Source organism: Coenobita brevimanus, chromosome 108 (assembly GCF_032717465.1).
Source record: "Coenobita brevimanus isolate Jiangsu-jjx chromosome 108, ASM3271746v2, whole genome shotgun sequence".
In the NCBI taxonomy this organism is placed as follows: domain Eukaryota; kingdom Metazoa; phylum Arthropoda; class Malacostraca; order Decapoda; family Coenobitidae; genus Coenobita; species Coenobita brevimanus.
The window spans coordinates 1511176-1530515 of NC_137061.1; the positions used below are offsets into that span (position 1 = coordinate 1511176).

Sequence of the window (19340 nt, forward strand, 5' to 3'; positions counted from 1 at the left end):
GAGTGATGACCCCTGGAATAGTATCAAAATTAAAGTAACATCACATTCTTCACGCCAGACGATTCAGTTCAGCTAAGATGCAGCCACATCTCACACTGACCGGATTAAGGGGATTACAGCCAAACGATTAATCAGGGAGGGACATTCATTTTACTCTGGGGCTTAGTTATCATCAGTATCAATAGTTTTAGCTTTGGACTGAATAAATAAAATCATTATTCACTTTAATGTATAATCTGTTAGTATAAATCACTGTTAATTTATTCTAAGCTTATTTTCTAGCCGGTATTCTAAGTAATCCTTGAAATTTAGCTAACTGAAAAGAGGGTGTGTGTGAGCTGGAAGCAGGGAGGTGAAATGACGGGGGACAGGGCAACATGGAGGCGATTTGTTTGTGGTCACCCCTTGCGGGATTAAGGCGTTTGGCAATTGATAGACAGAAAATTACAGGCACTCTATACGTGCTCGCCTTCCCTCAAGACTCCCGCCACACCATTCTTTAAGGGCGAGAGAAACTGCCATCCAGGTCGCTAAAGAAGCAAGGTCGTGGTTGTTCTCCCTCAGTTCCCCCTTCACATAATTACAGGTGAGGGCAGGTAGCGCTTGGCTGGGTAAACGCAATTATCGGGAAAATTATGGCAGGATCCCTACCATTATTTTTCCATATAAAGTGTAAGTGTACTTGAGAAATATGGGGTGATTTCAATGTCTAAATAGTGATCCGAATTTGGCAGAGGAGATATCAACGTCTAGATAGTGATCCAAGGCAGCTTCTAATACAGTAGCGGATTTACTTCAATTACCAGGGATTACAGAAGTACTACATGCAGATGGCTTGTGAGATAAAAAGCCTGATATTTAAGCTATAAAGTCAGCCATAAAGCCACAGTCAGGGCCATAAAGAGGGACTGTTTACTGTGTATCCCTGGTAATGAGGGAAGTCATAGAGTATAATATATGCTATTATGGTCTGGAAAGTGACGGTCCTCTTAGATCTCATCCTCAGACTCGTACTTTCTTATCCTATATCCTTATTTCCTTATATTCTCTTACCCTGCCCTATACCTGACTCACTTATTAAGCCTGCCTCACCCCTCACCTACCTCATCCTTCAAAATCTACCTTACACCTCAAATCTCGCCCCTTATCCCTCATACTTCCTCACTCCTCACATCTGTCTCACTTCTCACACCTGTCTCAACTGCCTCACCCTTCACACACCTGCCTTACCCCTCAAACACCTGTCTCGCTTCCAACATCTGTCTCCTTTGTCTCACCTGTCACACCCACCTCGCTTTCCTCAGCTCTTTTAAGACACTGACATTTTTATATTTTATTTATGCTACGAACTTAAGATGATTCCCAGCAAAGGGGAAAGTGTTATAATAAAGAAGTATTTTATCCTATAAGCACATCACCTTACCAACAACCATCCACCCTATTGCACATTCCACCCACAATCCAAAACCTTACCTACAGCTCTTCACCCTTACCTACAACCATCCTCCCTATCTTCAGCCCTCCACCCTACCTAACCATCCTTCACCTTTACCCTCCAAACCTACCCACCACCTTCCACCCTACCCACAGCCCCGCATCATACCCACACTTTCACCCTATCCCGCACCCTCAATACTTCACCCTACTCTCTTACCCTAGTGATTCACCTTTACCCTCCAAACCTATCCACCACCTTCCACCCTACCCACAGCCCTGCATCCTACCCGCAGCCTCTCACCCTATCCTCCAGCCTTAATACTTCACCCTACTCTATTACCCTAGTTACCTATTCTCCTCCATATCCTTCAATTACTTTCATCCTGTCTCTTCTCAATTTCTCTGGTAATTCCACTTCTCTTAGTATTCTTCCCTCTCTGTCTAATACCGCACTTAAATTCCTACCATTAAAAATTCACGCCGAAGTAACTGTTTTTTCTCCACCCCCCTAGCTCTCTCTCTCGTGTGTGTGTGTGTGTGTGTGTGTGTGTGTGTGTGTGTGTGTGTGTGTGTGTGTGTGTGTGTGTGTGTGTGTGTGTGAAGGGCAGGTGGTGGTGTGAAAGGGACAACAGTTCCACACACACACACACACACACACACACACACACACACACACACACACACACACAAACAGGCAGCAGCTGGGGCCAAGGCATGGAAATCATTATTCTCTCTCTCTCTCTCTCTCTCTCTCTCTCTTACCCACGCGACCCCCCCCCTCACCCTACGGCGGTTTACTGTTTCTGTTTATGGCGGGTAGCGGTCATCGTGGCGGCCTAGGGTGACGCCCAGGGTGACGGTGGGTTCTAGAGCTGTTTGGGTGATGAGCTGTGGTGATGACTGTGTGCATGTGGTGAGGAGAGATGATGTGGTGAAATGTGGTGTAATGTGTGTATATGGCGAGGAGAGGTGATGAGAGTGATAAGGCTGTGTGGTGATAAGCATTATGATGTGAGATGAGGTGATGAGGGTGGGTGATGAGTTGTGTGGTGAAGTGTGGTGTTGAGGCTGGGGTAGTGAGCTTGGTTATGGGTGCAGAGTGAGAGGCAGAGTATGTAGAGTGATGCTCAGTGTGTAGAATGAGTAGGCAGTGTGACAGACGGATGCTGTGTAAGTGTGCAGAATGAGTAAGCAGTGTGAGAGATTGATGCTGAGTAAGTGTGCAGAATGAGGGAGGAGAGTGAGATAATGAGGGTGTAGAATGAACAGGCAGTGTGAGAGGCGAATGCTGAGTAAGTGTGTAGAATGAGTAGGCAGTGTGAGGGACGAATGCTGAGTAAGTGTGTAGAATGAGGGAGGAGAGTGAGATAATGAGGGTGTAGAATGAACAGGCAGTGTGAGAGGCGAATGCTGAGTGTCAAGAATGAGGAAGGAGAGTGAGAGGCAGCATATGTAGAATGATCCTGCTGAGTAAGGTTAAGATTAACGGCTGGAAGCATAGAATGACAAAGACGAATACCCCCAGCTGGACAGAATGCCGAGGTGAAGGAACACTAATGGGGTAACTAATTTATTGTCGCTAATTCTTTATCTCCAGACCGTCACTATGCTGAGGAAAATCGTCCGGAGATAGAAATACGGCGGAAAAATCATCTGGATAAAAAATGATACAGGTAAAGGTACGCTAATGATGTCCAGAAACTATGTAACGTGGGATTTTTATTTTATCTCCAAGAAATTGCCACTGTCCTGAATAAAATCGCCTGTAGAACGAATTATGGCAGATAAATCGTCGTAGTGATTGGGGTTAAGGCCACTGAAACAAAACCCTAAAAAAATGACGCTGGGAGTGACCTAAGATTCTTACTATCTCATGGACTTAAGATCTAACCATCCACGACGCCAGGAGACATTGATCCCAGACAGAAATCAATCCTTAAGGAGTTTTATGCCTCTCCCTTCACTCCATCTTAGGTAAGGCCAGAATAGAAGTGACGTTTGTGGTCTGGACTGGGTAGGCTTGTCTCTCCCTGTAAATTTTCTTCTTTTGCTTCTTACTATATTAGTCAGGCTCTGTTCTTTAACCCCTTCAGTACCATTACATCCTCGTTAGTACAAGTCTTCTACCTACAGACTTTTTACCTCAATGTAAGTGAGATTTTTCCGTAATAAACAGAATCCTTTTTTTTCTTCAAGTATGACATTGTTTTTCATCTCATTAACATCAGACGGTTTTATAAGGCGGGACTGTGAGTGGCCTTCCCTAAACTGACTTAAAATCGTCTGAGGGGTGCAAGAAAGACACCAGAAATTAAGTAATCTTAAGGGGTCAACGTATCTCATTTCACTCCCGTTTTACATTACGTCTCCTCGTCTCCATTCTTTCCCCCCTTTCTCAACCTGCCGGCCATTCCCCCAGGAGATATGTCAAGGTTCGTCTCCTGTCACCTACCCCCCTTTCCCCCACCTCACCTTCTGTTAGCCCCTCCAAACCATTTTCCCCCCTCCCCAACCAGTCACCCCCACCTCCTATCACATCTCCCCTACTCGCTTCCCCACCCCAATCCTTTCTGCCCATCCAACTTGTCACATCCTCCGCCCCTCATCCTGTCACCTCCCCTCCCTCTTTCCCCCTACCCTATTTTCACATCCCCCATCCTACCTCCTCACGTCCCCATCTTATCTCCAACACCTCCCCACGCCACTTTGTCACCTTCCCCAGCCCCACCTCTCCCCATCTCTTGATACCTCCCTTTCCTATGCCACCCCCGACATTCCCAAAGCTCCTTCACCCCATCTACTCCCCACCCGCACCCCTCACCACCTCTCCATCATTGTTATTAAGAGGGATTAGCACAAATCAATGAGGGGAAAGCGCTAAGACACCCTTTTTAAGCCAAGAAGAATAAAAGGACCTTGCAAACATCACCCTCACCATCACCATCATCATCATCCTCTCTACCCGCCACCTGCCATGACCCCTCCAATGTTACGCCACCAAAATAACACGGAGATAACGTAACAAACAGCTCCTTACGTCACACCACCGCTATGTTACGCTGATGTTTATGACCGGGGCTTTACCGGTGCATAAACATTTCTTTACATTTCTTTAGGGTAATATTTACTTTGTGTTTATGGATCTTGTTTTATATTTAATTTGAGATATATATATAAAAAAAAAAAGGTCATTATTTTTAAGTAGGTTAAGTTCATTTGTTCAGAATTACATGCTGAGGACAGTGGCACATATGTTCAACGGTAAACACACACACACACACACACACACACACACACACACACACACACACACACACACACACACACACACACACTCCAGGCTTCTCATTTAGCCAGCAGAGCCTGTAATTAACACTAACTGGACGTAATTAAGGCTCTCAAAGGTTAACCCACTCATACTCACAACACCACAAGCATAATTATCTCATCCGCCATCATCCTTTTTTTCTATTCTCTCAGCATTACCTCTTAATTTTATTTTTTACCTCTTACTGTCTCTTAGTCTCTCTTAATTAACTCTTATTCACTCTCTCTAGTATTTCCTTTTGATTTACCTCAGTCTTATTCACTCTACGTCATCTCAAAATGTACATTACCTCTTCCTGCACTATATCAAATTCTCTCTTATCTTTAATTCACTATGCACCGTCTCTTGCTTTCATTCTCTCTGCACATCTCTCATTCTCTCTATCTCCTACTCTTATCTTCCCTCCAGTCTCTCTGAACAGTATCTCTCAGGGTATTATCTCTCACTCTCTCCTTTATCTTTCATCATACAATTTCCTCCTCTACCCTATTACATCTTACTTTCATTCCCATCACAAGCATCGTCCATCATCCAGCACTTATCTTTAATTCTTACAGTTTTGTTTTGTTTTTTTACATATATAGCAAGTGTAATTTCCTGCTGCTCCTCCTCCTCCTCTTCTTCTTCCTCCCCCTCCTCCTCCACCTCCTCTTCGTCTTCCTCCTCCTCCTCCTCCTCTTCTTCATCTTCATTTTCATCATCATCTTGCATAATCCCAGTCCGTCTGTGAACCAAATGCTTGCGAAAAAAAAAAATAATACCCGCATGTGGACAATACCCGCTCACCGACAAAATACCCATCTATGGACAAAATACCCGCCTATGGACAAAATACCCGCCTTTGGACAAAATACCCGCCTTTGGACAAAATACCCGCCTTTGGACAAAATATCGCCTTTGGACAAAATACCCGCCTTTGGACAAAATACCCGCCTTTGGACAAAATACCCGCCAATGGACAAAATACCCGCCTTTGGACAATACCTGTCTGTGGTGAGGCTCTGTGGTCAAAACAATGTCGGTGTTGTGATGGGCAGACACAAGATTCGAATTACTGATAAGAAGAGCCCCCTGACCCCCCTCCCTCACCCCCCCTCACCCCCTCTCCCTCACTCTCACCCTCCCTTACTTTCACTCATCCTTTACCCTTCCTTACCTTCACCCTTACCCTCATCCCTTAACTCTTTTCACCCTCAGATTCATTTTCCTTCCTCACCCTCACCCTCCCTCACTTCCACTTGTCCTCTACCCTCCCTTACCTTCACCCTTACCCTCATCATTCCTTACCCTCACTCTCCTTCTCCCTTCCCCACAGTCTCCCTTACCTTCATCCTGTTTCACTTTCTTACCTTCTTCACTTTCAATCCTACCTCTCTCCCCCTCACTCTCCCCCTCCCATCCCTCCCCCCTGACCACTCTCCCATCACACTATCACTTTCACCACCTCCCTTACAGTCACTTTCCCCTCAACCTTCACTATCACCACCATCACCACCATATCACAGCTACCATCACCATCCCATAATCACCACACATCTCATCACACACACACCATGGTCATATAATCCTCATTCTCTCCAGACACCTAATCCCTGAGTTCATTAGAGAGAGAGAGAGAGAGAGAGAGAGAGAGAGAGAGAGAGTCACTACCAACACAAGAGCTGCCAGCATTACAAGAATTGCCAACAGTACAAGTGCAATGAGTGCCAACATTCCTTTACTCTTTTCACCTTAACTTGGCCAAGATTTTCGTCCTATCTCGGCTAATTTCGCCAAATGACTGACGAAACAAAATCGTGCTACGGCTCTACATCCTTTCCACAGCACTTCTTCGTAACCAGCATCATTCTACTGTTACAAATCAGCATTCAAGATGGAGACAGGGAAATCCTGAGCCAGGTAAAGGGGAAAGGAGTACAGCATTAGTTACAGATACCACCAACATTACAGCAATTACGAACATTCCAAAACGACCACTCTACCAATACAGCCAAACCACCATCATCATCACTATCACCACAAACGAACCACCTTCACCACAACACAGCTCACCATCTCACCACACCATTATCACCACTTACAATGCTCTATCACCATTCCTGTGTCTTCATCTGAGGGAACTGGGCCACTCCTACCACAATCATCATGTTTCCCATAACAACCACCACTACTACTATCCACCACCATAAACACCTACCACAACTACCCGCCAACCACCACCACATATACCACACAGTTTACTACAACCAGGATCTACCACAACAACCACCAACCACAACCACCAACCACAACTACAACAACCACCACTACAACCACCTACCACAACACCACCACCACCACATATACCACACAGTTTACAACCACCACCCCCTCAACCACCACCACTACCACCATCCTTATCAGCTCTAAGATTGACATTTCCCACGATGCTATCACACCCAAAGCCACTCTCCAACAATCACCCTTACAGACCCATACCGTAAGACCGAAAATGCCCCCAAATTCTATCACACCCCAAGTCTCCAGAAAAATCACCCTTACAGACCCATACCATAAGGTCGAAATTGCCTCCAAATTCATTCACCTGGTCTTAATAACCCCTGTCCACCATTAATTAGTCAGGTGAGCTTAATTACAGGTGTGTAGTTAATGAGTTTCCTTAATTACAAAGCTAATGAAGGTAACAAAATCAGGACAGGTAAAATGAGGAGTTGATGGAGTTACCTGAGCGATGGGAAGTGAAACGATGTGGGAAAACTAGGGATTGTGTCATAAATTATCGTTCTTTATTGTGTGTGTGTGTGTGTGTGTGTGTGTGTGTGTGTGTGTGTGTGTGTGTGTGTGTGTGTGTGTGTGTGTGTGTGTGAGAGAGAGAGAGAGAGAGAGAGAGAGAGAGAGAGAGAGAGAGCAAGTACGCACGAGGTGAGGCAGGTGGAAACGTAAGGCAGGCAGGGAATAGCCAGGGGTGAGGCAGGTAGAAGTCACGCCTGATAAACTTATAAATACTTCCCCCTACCCTTACCTACCTACCTACCTACCTACTTACCCTCTACTTACCTGCCTACTTTTCCATCCACCTATCACTCTTTGTGCCTACCTACCTACCTACCTACCTACCTACCTACCTACCTATCTGCTCTCCCTTTTACCTTCCTACCTACCTCTCTACATAAATTTTTCTTGCCTACCTCTCTTCCTATCCATATACCTACCTACTCTTAAATTACCTGCTTCTCTCTCTCTCTCTCTCTCTCTCTCTCTCTCTCTCTCTCTCTCTCTCTCTCTCTCTCTCTCTCTCTCTCTCTCTCTCTCTCTCTCTCTCTCTCTCTCTCTCCATATCCTTAAGAGTATAACCTCGACCTTTAACCTCAAGATGCCACACAACGAAGGAGGAGGAGGAGGAGAAGGAGGAGGAGGAGGAAGAGGAGGAGGAGGAGGAGGAAGAGGAGGAGGAGAGAGAAGACGGGGTAATTTTCCACCTATCAACTACACGCGGTTCATTAAAGCATACACACACACACACACACACACACACACACACACACACACACACACACACACACACACACACACACACACACATGTACACCGACAGAATCATGTGACTGCCAGTAATTTAAGGTTTCATAAGTGTGTGTGTGTGTGTGTGTGTGTGTGTGTGTGTGTGTGTGTGTGTGTGTGTGTGTGTGTGTGTGTGTGTGTGTGTGTGTGTGTGTGTGTGTGTGTGTGTGTGTGTGTGTGTGTGTGTGTGTGTGAGAGAGAGAGAGAGAGAGAGGCACTACTTCCCTTAGCACGAGTGACCCTGAGATTCTAATACAAAAATTCCTTGTGTATCTTACCGTGTGTGTGTGTGTGTGTGTGTGTGTGTGTGTGTGTGTGTGTGTGTGTGTGTGTGTGTGTGTGTGTGTGTGTGTGTGTGTGTGTGTACAAAGGTGGGTTTGGTCAGTGTACATTCAAAACTTTCCCTCCATGACCTACTCCTCCCTCCCCAGCCCCTCCCTTCCCTCCACCCTTCCAATTCTCTCTCCAGCTTCTCTCCTCTCCTCTTTCTAACTCCCCTCCCTTCCTCTCTTCTCTTTTTCTTCCAGATCTCTTTCTCTCTCCTCCTCTACCTGTATTTTCTTCCACCTCCCCTCCCCTCCCCTCTTTTCCTCCACTTCCCCTCCCTACCTTCCTTTCTTCCTCGTCCCCCTCCCTTCCCCTCTTTTCCATTTCCTCCTTCCACCTTCCCATCCTTCTCTCCTATCTTCCACCCCCCCTCCCTTCCCCCTCCCTTCTTCCACGTCCCCTCCCCCTCTCCATACTCTCCTCTCCTTCCCTCTTGTCTTCCTCCTTCCCTCCACTCCCCTTCCTCTCCCCATTTATCCCAATCAATCCTCTTCCTTCCTTCTTTCCATTCCATATTTCACCTTAGTCCACCCCCCCCTCTCTCTCTCTCTCTCTCTCTCTAACCAGCCTTCCTTCTTATTTCTTCCTCCCGGTTTCCTTTTCGCCGAGTCATTCTTTCTTACAAGGCGTCGTGTCTTACCTCTCTCATTCTTATTATCTTTTTTTTTCCCATCATTCTTGCATCACAAAATTTTCAAGTTGCAATTCCTTCTTTTCCTTCCTTCCTTCCTACTATTTTTTTTCCTCTCTCTCTCTCTCTCTCTCTCTCTCTCTCTCTCTCTCTCTCTCTCACCTTCATTTTACCTATTCTCAAATTACATGTTCCTGCGTCTGCCATTCTTTCTCTTACTAGTGTTTTACTTACTAATGTACCTCGTTCCTTCACTTCTTCGCCTCTCTTCCAATTTCCATTCTCACTGCCAATTCATTTCTATTCCCCTTTCTTCTTCCTTTCCATTATTTATCTTTATCTTTAATTTTCTTCTTGTTCATCTTCTTCTTCCTTTTATAATCATTCATTCTTCTTCTTCCTTTCTCATCTTTCATTTTCTGTGTGTGTGTGTGTGTGTGTGTGTGTGTGTGTGTGTGTGTGTGTGTGTGTGTGTGTGTGTGTACTAATGCCCACTTTCACTGTTGTCCCGTCCACCTCTCTTGACCTTACCCCCCCACCCTCACCAACCCACCCTCACAACCCCCCCTGCCCCATTCCCACCCCACACCTGCTCCATTCATCTCTACACCCCCTCCAACTCCAACCCCATCAGCTCTCCTCAGCCCCTTCCCCACCCCTCTTCACCTCCCCCTCCTGTACCATTCCCACCCCATCCCTTCCCCTTCCCCAACCCCTTCACCCCTATCCCTACCCGACCCCCTCCTACCTCCTCTTCCCCACCTCCACCCCTCTCCTGCGCCATCCCCCTATCTTTCCCCCTATCCCCTACCTCTCTCTCTCCCCCCAGCTGCCCCCTACCCCTTCCCCACCACCTTTTCCCTGCCTCACTCATCCTCCCCACTCACCTCTCTGCAGCTGTCTATCGAACTGCCTATCTTTCTATCTATGCCTGTCTGTTTCTCCATTCCTTTCTCTGTCCCTTTTTCAGTTCACGGATCTCACCTGCTATTTTTTTTTTCTAAGCATTTCAAAAGTTGCTTGGACGAAAATCTGCCTCTCTCTCTCTCTCTCCCAAGGCATGGCATCATAATCAAGATACTGGTGAATATGAATACGCAAAATAAATCGCTAAGGAAAGGGTGCTAAGGTGCCTCGTAATTCCGAAAATGGATCCCTGTCTTATTTCTTGCAAGAAGGTGTGGTTATGCTCTCAGGTATGCAATATTTAGCACAGCGCATGCCAACCGGTTTACTGCTCTCTCTCTCTCTCTCTCTCTCTCTCTCTCTCTCTCTCTCTCTGTCCACGCCTCTCTTGAAAGCCTGGAGAGGGTCAGGAGGTGTGGAGATTTGCGAGATACCTTGCAACCTGTTCCATCCTCTCTCTCTCTCTCTCTCTCTCTCTCTCTCAACTGTCTGCCCAATTCAACCTCCTCTCCCTCTCCCTATTGGTCTCTAGCGTCCTTCCTTCCGTTTTCTATTCTTTTCTCCCTCTCACCACATCCTCACTTCTCTCCACTCCTTACCTCCTCCTCCTCCTGCTCCTCTTCCTGTTCCTCCTTCTCGTCCTCCTCCTCCTTCATGCCTTCCTGTTTCTCTCTTCCTCTCCCTCTCCCTTCTCTTTCCCTCACCTCTACTCATCCCTTCCCCTCTCCCTCTCCTCTTTCCTCCCCGCTTCTCCCTTCCGATTCCTTCCATCTCTCTTTCCCTCCCCTCTTCCTACTCTTCTCTCTCCTCTTTCTCTTCCTCTTCTCTCTTTTTCCATCCATTTCCCTCTCCATCTCCTTCCCTACACTTTTTTCCTTCCAAACACATCCTTATCTTTCCTTCCAGTCCTCCCTTCTTTCCTCTTCCTTTCCTCTCCCTCTTCCTCTTCCTTTTCTCTCTCTCTCCCTATTCTCTCCCTCTCCCTTTTCTCTCCCTCTCCCTGTTCTCTCCCTCTCTCTTTTCTCTCCCTCTTCCTTTTCTCTTTACCTACCTACTCTCTCCTCTTCCCTCCACCTCTTCATTAATATTTTCAGCAAGTTCTGTTATCATATTTTAAAATCCCTGACATTATCTATAACCCCCCCTCGTCTCTCTCTCTCTCTCTCTCTCTCTCTCTCTCTCTCTCTCTCTCTCTCTCTTCTACTACTACTACTACCGCAAAATCATTACTATTACTATTAAGCCCAGACCGCCTCGCTGGGACCTGAAAGTCTGTATGGTCTGTGTATCTATGTAACTCTCTCTCTCTCTCTCTCTCTCTCTCTCTCTCTCTCTCTCTCTCTCTCTCTCTCTCTCTCTCTCACTCCTAGTATTAATTTGCATCGATAAATCACATTAAGTACATTACAAACACTGAGCATATGCCTGAGGAAGTGAAAGCTGATTGAAAGAGAGTAGAGAGCACCTTTCAATTTTTTTTTGGGGGGGAGGGGGAGGGATGGAAAGCAGGGGGAGGGGGAGGGAGAGAGATAAGGGGGAGGGGGAGGGAGAGAGATAAGGGGGAAGGGGAGGGAAAGAGATAAGGGAGAGGTGTGGGGATGGAAGGAATGAGTACAGAGGCAGTGCAAAGGAAGGCAAACACCAAGGAAGGCAAAAGAAAGGTAGGGATGAGGAGGGGGAGGGGAAATTGAGAGAGAGAGAGAGAGAGAGGTAAAGAAAATTTAAGCATCCCCCCCCCCTCTCTCTCTCTCTCTCTCTCTCTCTCTCGACCCCTAGTTCCTCTCAGCAGGTAACTCCCACTTCGACAGGTGGTAATGGCCCCTCCCTTTGATAATCCATGCTTCCTGCCCCCTCCCTCCCTCCCTCCCTTCCTCTCTCTCTCTCTCTCTCTCTCTCTCTCTCTCTCACGCCCCCCAGAGATCCATCAGCCAAGATTCGCCATTTCCTCCATCAGCAGCTTGGGGGGAGAGGGGGTGGGGTGCTGAAGAAGTGCGAAGGTGCTGTGGGGTGCTATGAGAGAGAGAGAGAGAGAGAGAGAGAGAGAGAGAGAGAGAGAGAGAGAAGACCTCGTTCTGAAGGGGTTAATCCTGAGGGCCAATTTCTCTCACCTGGTGCCGATACTAATTGGGGTTTAATTGGCACCTTCCTACCTGTAATCAAGTGAACCTCCCACCTCTACCTTCCCCTCCCCCTCCCCCCACTCTATCTCCCCCCTCACCCTCATCCCTCTCACCCCCTCACCCCATCATTCTCTCATCCTAACATCACACCTGTCACTCCCTTTTACTTTCCTTCCTTCTCTCACCCTTCTTTCCTCTTACTCATCACCCATTCCTCTCATCCTAACCCTTCCCCTCACCCCTCTCCCTTCCTCTCACTCACCCTGACTCTTCCCCTCACCCCTCTCCCTCTCACTCACCCTGACTCTTCCCCTCACCCCTCTCCCTCTCACTCACCCTGACTCTTCCCCTCACCCCTCTCCCCCTCACTGTCCCCTCAGCCTCGTTCATCTCTGCTTCCCTTTTACGTTGCAATCATTAAACTGCTTGACTTGCATTCAGTGGGCAATCTGGTTCACCTCTCTCAGCCATCACCCTCTCTTTCCACCCCCTTCACACACACACACACACACACACACACACACACACACACACACACACACACACAGCCAAAGACGGTTCCTTACACTGACGGGGGGGAGGGTCTTATCTGATCCACGAGGTGTGTAAGGTGTGGTAAAAGGCTGAGAGAGAGAGAGAGAGAGAGAGAGAGAGAGAGAGAGAGAGAGAGAGAGAGAGAGAGAGAGAGAGAGAGAGAGAGATGCAAGTTAAGGAAGTGAGAAGTATAGACGAAGACACAACAGCATCTCCTGTCATTTCCATCTCTGCATTTCCTCAGGGCGGTGGATGATTACAGGGACATGACAGGTGGATGGTGGTAGTTGTGGTAGCGGTTGTGGTAGTTGTGGTGAAGTGATGGTTGTGGCTGGGATGGTGACAGAATGTGTAGCAATTCTGGTGAAGATGGTGGTAGTGTGGCAAGTTATGTGGTGGAATTGTGGTAGTAATAGTAGTAGTAGTAGTAGCAGTAGTAAGTAATTTTTAAAGTTAAAGGAAGAAACTAAGGCCTATAAATGTTTGCAAATTTCGTCCTACCCCCTCCCCCCCCCAAAAAAAAAGGTTCGTATTCTCTTCGGGTAAGGAAGCTCCCTAACGCCTCTCCCTTAGCGATTTAGTTTTAGATATGGCTGGTTAATATCCTTTTGTACGTTGTTTATGCAGAGTGTGGCGATATTGGAGGGATTTATGAAACACAGGAGAGGAAAGTAAAGAGTAATAAAGAAAATAAATCACTTAGAAAAAGGTGTTGCGATACTGTAATTTGCAACATATTCCTGAAACTATAATGAGTAATGCATGGACTATACTCCTTTCCCATTAACTTGGCCCGGATTTCCCTCTCTCTCTCTCTCTCTCTCTCTCTCTCTCTCTCTCTCTCTCTCTCTCTCTCTCTCCCTCTCTCTCTCTCATTATCAGGTCATTTTCAGCCAACAGTTACATTAAAATCAAAGCTTAATTATCACTTATTGGCAATTAAATGAGGTTAATTATCGCCCTTCTTTCAGTAATTAATTGACTCAGATAATTACACTATAGGGAATAATAATAAGCAACAGTAGAGGATATTTGACATGAGGTGAGGAGATGGTATTATATTTAACACACACACACACACACACACACACACACACACACACACACAATCATAATTTTAAAGTTAGCATTCACAGTCTTTCAGCCTCTCTCTCTCTCTCTCTCTCTCTCTCTCTCTCTCTCTCTCTCTCTCTCGCTCTCTCTCTCTCTCTCTCTCTCTCTCCTCCAGCTCATCAATTTTTCCTCCTTAACATTACCTCCATTCGGTAGTCCCTCTCTTTCTCCTCCCTCCCCTCCCCTCTCCCTCCCTCACTCCCCTCTCTTTCCTCCACCTAATCATTCTCCCTTTCACATTACCTAAGCCCCCTATTTCTCTCCCATCCCCTCTCCCTCTCCCTCCCTCCCTCTCTCCCCTCTCCTCCCCTTTCTTTCCTCCACCTCATCAGTCTCTCCTCCTCCACCCTACCTCCACTTGGCCTCCACCCACATAGAGAGAGAGAGAGAGAGAGAGAGAGAGAAAGAGAACTGATTATGTATAGGAAAGGGAGGGGGAATAGGGGAAGGAAAGAGAAGAATTGGAGGGGAGGTGAGGGAGAGGTAACAGAGAGAGGAGAGGGAGGGAAGGAAAGAGACTGAAAAGGAGAGTAACAGGAAGAAAGAGGCGTCAGAGGCAAAGGGGAAGCGATAGAGGCAGAGGAATAGAGTGATAAAAAGCGTGACTGATGGTGATTTGGAGTCCTGAGTGGCGAGGGAGGAAGAGAGAGGGAAGAAGGAGCTTTTAGACAGCTCAGGAGAAATGGAAAGTATTAACTGAAAGGCAGACAGAAAGGTAGACAGAAAGAGATTAATAGAACGGAGACAGAAGGAAAAAAATGAAATGTGTGGCGGAGGATAATGAGACAGACAGACAAACAGACAGATAGACAGGCTGGCAGACAGGCATGGACAGACAGACGGAAGGATATGTTGACAGACAGACAGACAGAGACAGACTGATAGGAGTAAATAAATAAATAAATCAAGAGAGGAACAATAATTTGGAAGGAGAGGAACAAATGATGAACGAGAAGTAAATGAAGGAAGAATATAGATTGGAAATATTTAGCAAAAGAATAAGAAAGAAAAAGAAAAAATATTCAGGATGTTAGGTACACACTTATACAGAAAGACAGACAGACAGACAGACAGACAGATAGAGAGATTAGAAAAGAAGGAAGCAATAAGGAAGGGGAAATGGACTGATGATCACTGTGGTTGAGAGAGAGAGAGAGAGAGAGAGAGAGAGAGAGAGAGAGAGAGAGAGAGAGAGAGAGAGAGAGAGGAAATGCAAGTGGGGCAAGGTAAAAAGGAGGAGTTAGAGAGCGAAGAAGAGAGAGGGAGTGTGGAGGGGGGGGGGAAGGATAGAGAGAGCATGGAAAGACTAAGAAAATAAATAAGAAAAAAAGAAGAGAGGAAAGAGGAGGAAGAGAAGAGGGAAATCAAGGGTGAGTGAAAGAAGGGGACGAAGAAAGAAGAGAGGAAGACGGAGGGCAGAAGGGAAGACAAGAAGAACAAGAGAAGAAAGGAGGAGGACTGGAAAAGGAAGTAGGAAGAACATAGAGGGGAATCAAGAAGAAGGAAGAGAAATACAACGATAATAACAGATTAGGAGGAAGACAAACGACAGGAAAGAATGGAAAAAGCCAAAACAAAGGAAAATTATAGAGTCTGGGGAATTAGGAGAAGGAAAAGGGGAAGGGAACTGAAAGAAAAGAGAAGAGTTTAACAATAATAATAAACAATGTGGAAGATGAAGGCGGAAGGAGAAGAAGGAGGAGGTAACTGCGATGGATGAAGATGGTCCAGAAGAACTGCATGTATATAATTACGGAGAGAGGATGAAAGAGAGGGATGGGAGAGAGAGGCGGAGTGAGAGAAAAGAGTGAGCAGTGACAGATGACAGGGAAGAGGCGGCCACTGATAGGAGGAGAGAAAGGAGGGAGGAAGGGAGGGAGGAGGGGGAGAGAGAGAAGAGGAAGGAAGAGGAGGAGGAGGGGCAGATGAGTTAATGATTGATGGGTACATTGGCTGAGGAAATTTCAATGCAGATTTAATACCAAGCTGTCACTTCCCTTACTAGAGTGTTCTTGTTATTCTCTCTCTCTCTCTCTCTCTCTCTCTCTCTCTCTCTCTGTAAATTTATATGACGGCTCTTCAATGCTACAATGTGGTCCTTCTCACTATTTCATGCCTACCTCAGCATACGAGCTTGTTGAGTGGGTGGGTGGGGGAGAGTGACCTTCCTGCTTTGCTATCCTTGTCTTTAACTCACAGAATAAATCACCTTAGTCATGATCTATAATAAAGGGCTTCTCAAGGAACACTACGTCTGTTCCTTCTGCCTTTCCTTTGTACTCATTTGGATTCCTTTGCACTCCCTCCCCCTTGCTTACTTCCTTCTGCTGTTCTTATCTCCTTTCCACTCTTTCTTTCTCCCATCTAATTTTCTTCTTTTCCACTTTTCTCTTCCTCTCCCTTTCTTTTTCTCTCCTCTCCTCCCTCCATCCCTCCTTGCCTGCCTGCCTCCCTCCCTCCCTGTCTGCCTGCTTGCCTCCCTACCTTTCTGCCTGCCTGCCTGCCTCCCTCCCCTGACTCCTGGGAGGGCCTCATAAAAACTCCCTTGTCCCGGAAGCCAGGAGAATGGAGGGAGGGGCCGGAGGAGCGGAGAAAAAAAGAGAGAGAGAAAGGAGGGGGAAGGGCGGGGCGAGAGGAAGACAGAGAGAAAAGAGAGAGGGTGGGGTGGAGAGGAGGGAGGGATGGAGGAGAGAGGGGGTCGGGTAGAGAAGGAAGAGGAGGGAGGGATGGAGGAGAGAGGGGGTCGGGTAGGGAAGGAAGAGGAGGGAGGAGGTGGGGTGGAAGGAGGGAGGGAGGAATAGGGAGGAGTTTGTGGGTGGGGGGAGGAGAGGAGGGAGGAATAGGGAGGAATTTGGGGGTGGGGGGGAGGGAAAAAAAGGAGGATAAAAGAGTGAAGTGGAGGAGAGGAGAGAGGAAGAAGTGAATGGGGAGCAGAAAACAGTATAGCTGATGACTTCTCCCCCTCCTTCTCCTCCCCCTTACCAATTTTCTCCCTCCTCCACCCCCTCCATCTCCCCACCTCTCCCTCCTCCCTCCCTCCATCTATCCCTCCCTCCCTCCTTCCCCCCATCCCTCCTCCGCAGTGCAATAGCTGAAGTCGACAGGAAGGCGTGGGAACAATAATCCTTCATCACAAAAAGGCGCTCAAAGGAAATTTTATAGGAAAGCGTGAATGCAAAACAGTACCCAAAGCCTTCAATACATCCAAAAAGGAATTACTATCTCATTTATAACAGATGAAGGGAAGAAGAGGGTAGGATGGAGAAGAAAAGGGGAGTGTGTGTGATGGAGAGGAGGAAGGAGGAGGAGGGTTAGAGGAAGAGAGGAAGGGATAAAAAGTTCAGAGACAAGTAAAACACAAACAAACACGAGCACGCACACACACACACACACACACACACACACACACACACACACACACACACACACACACACACACACACACACACACAGCGGGTAAGCCTCATTTCCTTCCACCACTGGAAAATTAAGTTGCCCCCCCCTCCTCTCTCTCTCTCTCTCTCTCTCTCTCTCTCTGTGTGTGTGTGTGTGTGTGTGTGTGTGTGTGTGTGTGTGTGTGTGTGTGTGTGTGTGTGTACTCAAGAACCATCCATTGCCTGATCATAACCTTAAGGACCCAAGGATATGCAATTCAGTTCAGTCATATACCGCGAGCCCCCAGTCGCACGCCCCCGAGCAGCATTAGGCGAACAATCAACACCAAAAACCAACCCTCCAACTTAAACCCTTACAGAGCACTTAGAGCCACCTTAACCCACCACACCAGAAGCGCAAGTCTGTCAGTAATACACCCGCCAGACACAACAAATAGCTCTCAGGGGTACATGACACCAATCAACCCTCAGTGTAGAGTCACCTGAATTGCATACCTAACACTCATGCTTTCAAGTCTCCTCGGCACACGAATATACGGTCTCCAAGACAAAAATCAGTCGGAAAAAATAAGTTGGTACCGGTTTATATCCAGCGAAAATACGGTCTCGAAAATAAAAATCAGTCTAGGTGTGTTGGACTTTCATCTTCTTCCCTAATTCTCCCTGTCTAATTAACTTCCTTGCTCCTCCTTGTGCCTCCCACCCCTCCCCTTCCTGCTTAATCACTCTTATTACCTCCTCTCCCCTCCCCTCCCATACCCCTGTCTATTCTCTCCTCCCCTCCCATACCCCTTTCTACCCTCCCCTCCCCTCCCAAACCCCTTTCTACCCTCCCCTCCCAAAACCCATTCTACCCTCCCCTCCCCTCCCCTCCCAAACCCCTATCTATTCTCCCCTCCCCTCCCAAACCCATTTCTACCCTCCCCTCCCCTCCCAAACCCCTTTCTACCCTCCTCTCCCCTTCCAAACCCCTTTCTACCCTCCCCTCCCAAAACCCTTTCTACCCTCCCCTCCCGTCCCTCCCAAACCCCATCTCTCGATTTATATATTACTCTTGAATTTTACTCTAAATCCAAATTATTTCCTTTTCGCCAATGCCAAATCTGAAACGTGAAGGATAAACTAAAAAAAAATAATGAATAATCTGAAGGAAGGAAAATCAAGCCATGGTCAAAAGTGATGTTGTAAAGGCAGCCACTAGATGCACCACAGGCTAAAAAAAATACCCTCTTGCTTTGCCACACTCTCACACCAACAGGCAATTCTCTTCTATAAACGACTTCAGATAACGATGCAAGGCTGTAACTACCCAATTACGCTCCTTAGAGTTCACGGACCAGGAGCAAAGGGAAGCACGGTAGACTGCAGGCTGATGATATTACCTTTATGAGTTATGTGAAATTGATATCACAGTTGTTTAAGGAAGATGTACTGCTCACTTTAACACTTGTACAAAAATAATGGTTTATCTATTTTCTGTCCACTTCTCTATCTATCTATCTACAGCCAGACGCCTTAATCCCGTAAGGGGTGGCCACAGACATATCGCCTCCACGTAGCCCTGTCCATCGCCTCTTCGCTTTTACTGAAGTGAGAAATACAGCCAATGTGTTCAGCTTTACCGCAAACTTGAGTGATAACAAGAGGAGGAGGGAGGATCCAGAAGCGGTCAGTTGGCTCGCGGTCTCGCCTTCAGTATATTACCATTACCACTCCTCATTTCCCACAAGAGGAAGGGAAAATAAAAGGAAGTGACGCCCATCCTTCCACTTCACTCATGACCACAAGAGGCGCCATTTTGATAAGGGACCGGAAATGGTGACGGTCTCGCTGGAAATCATGCAAGTTTTATGTTTTTTTATTACCGAGTTTTATCGTTTTTTTTTTATTGAAGGGAGAAATAAAGGTGGATAAATGATGTTCATAAATCGTTCACTTGGAATAACCCAAACCCTAAGTACTTACACACACACACACACACACACACA

The 19340-nt window shown here is 46.8% G+C and overlaps 1 protein-coding gene across 1 annotated transcript in view; it reads right to left on the minus strand.

The window, feature by feature from the left end:
• Nucleotides 1-19340, minus strand: part of sprt (PDZ domain-containing protein sprite) — a 136857-nt gene that overhangs the window by 77676 nt on the left and 39841 nt on the right. The gene's annotated exons all lie outside the window — the stretch shown is intronic.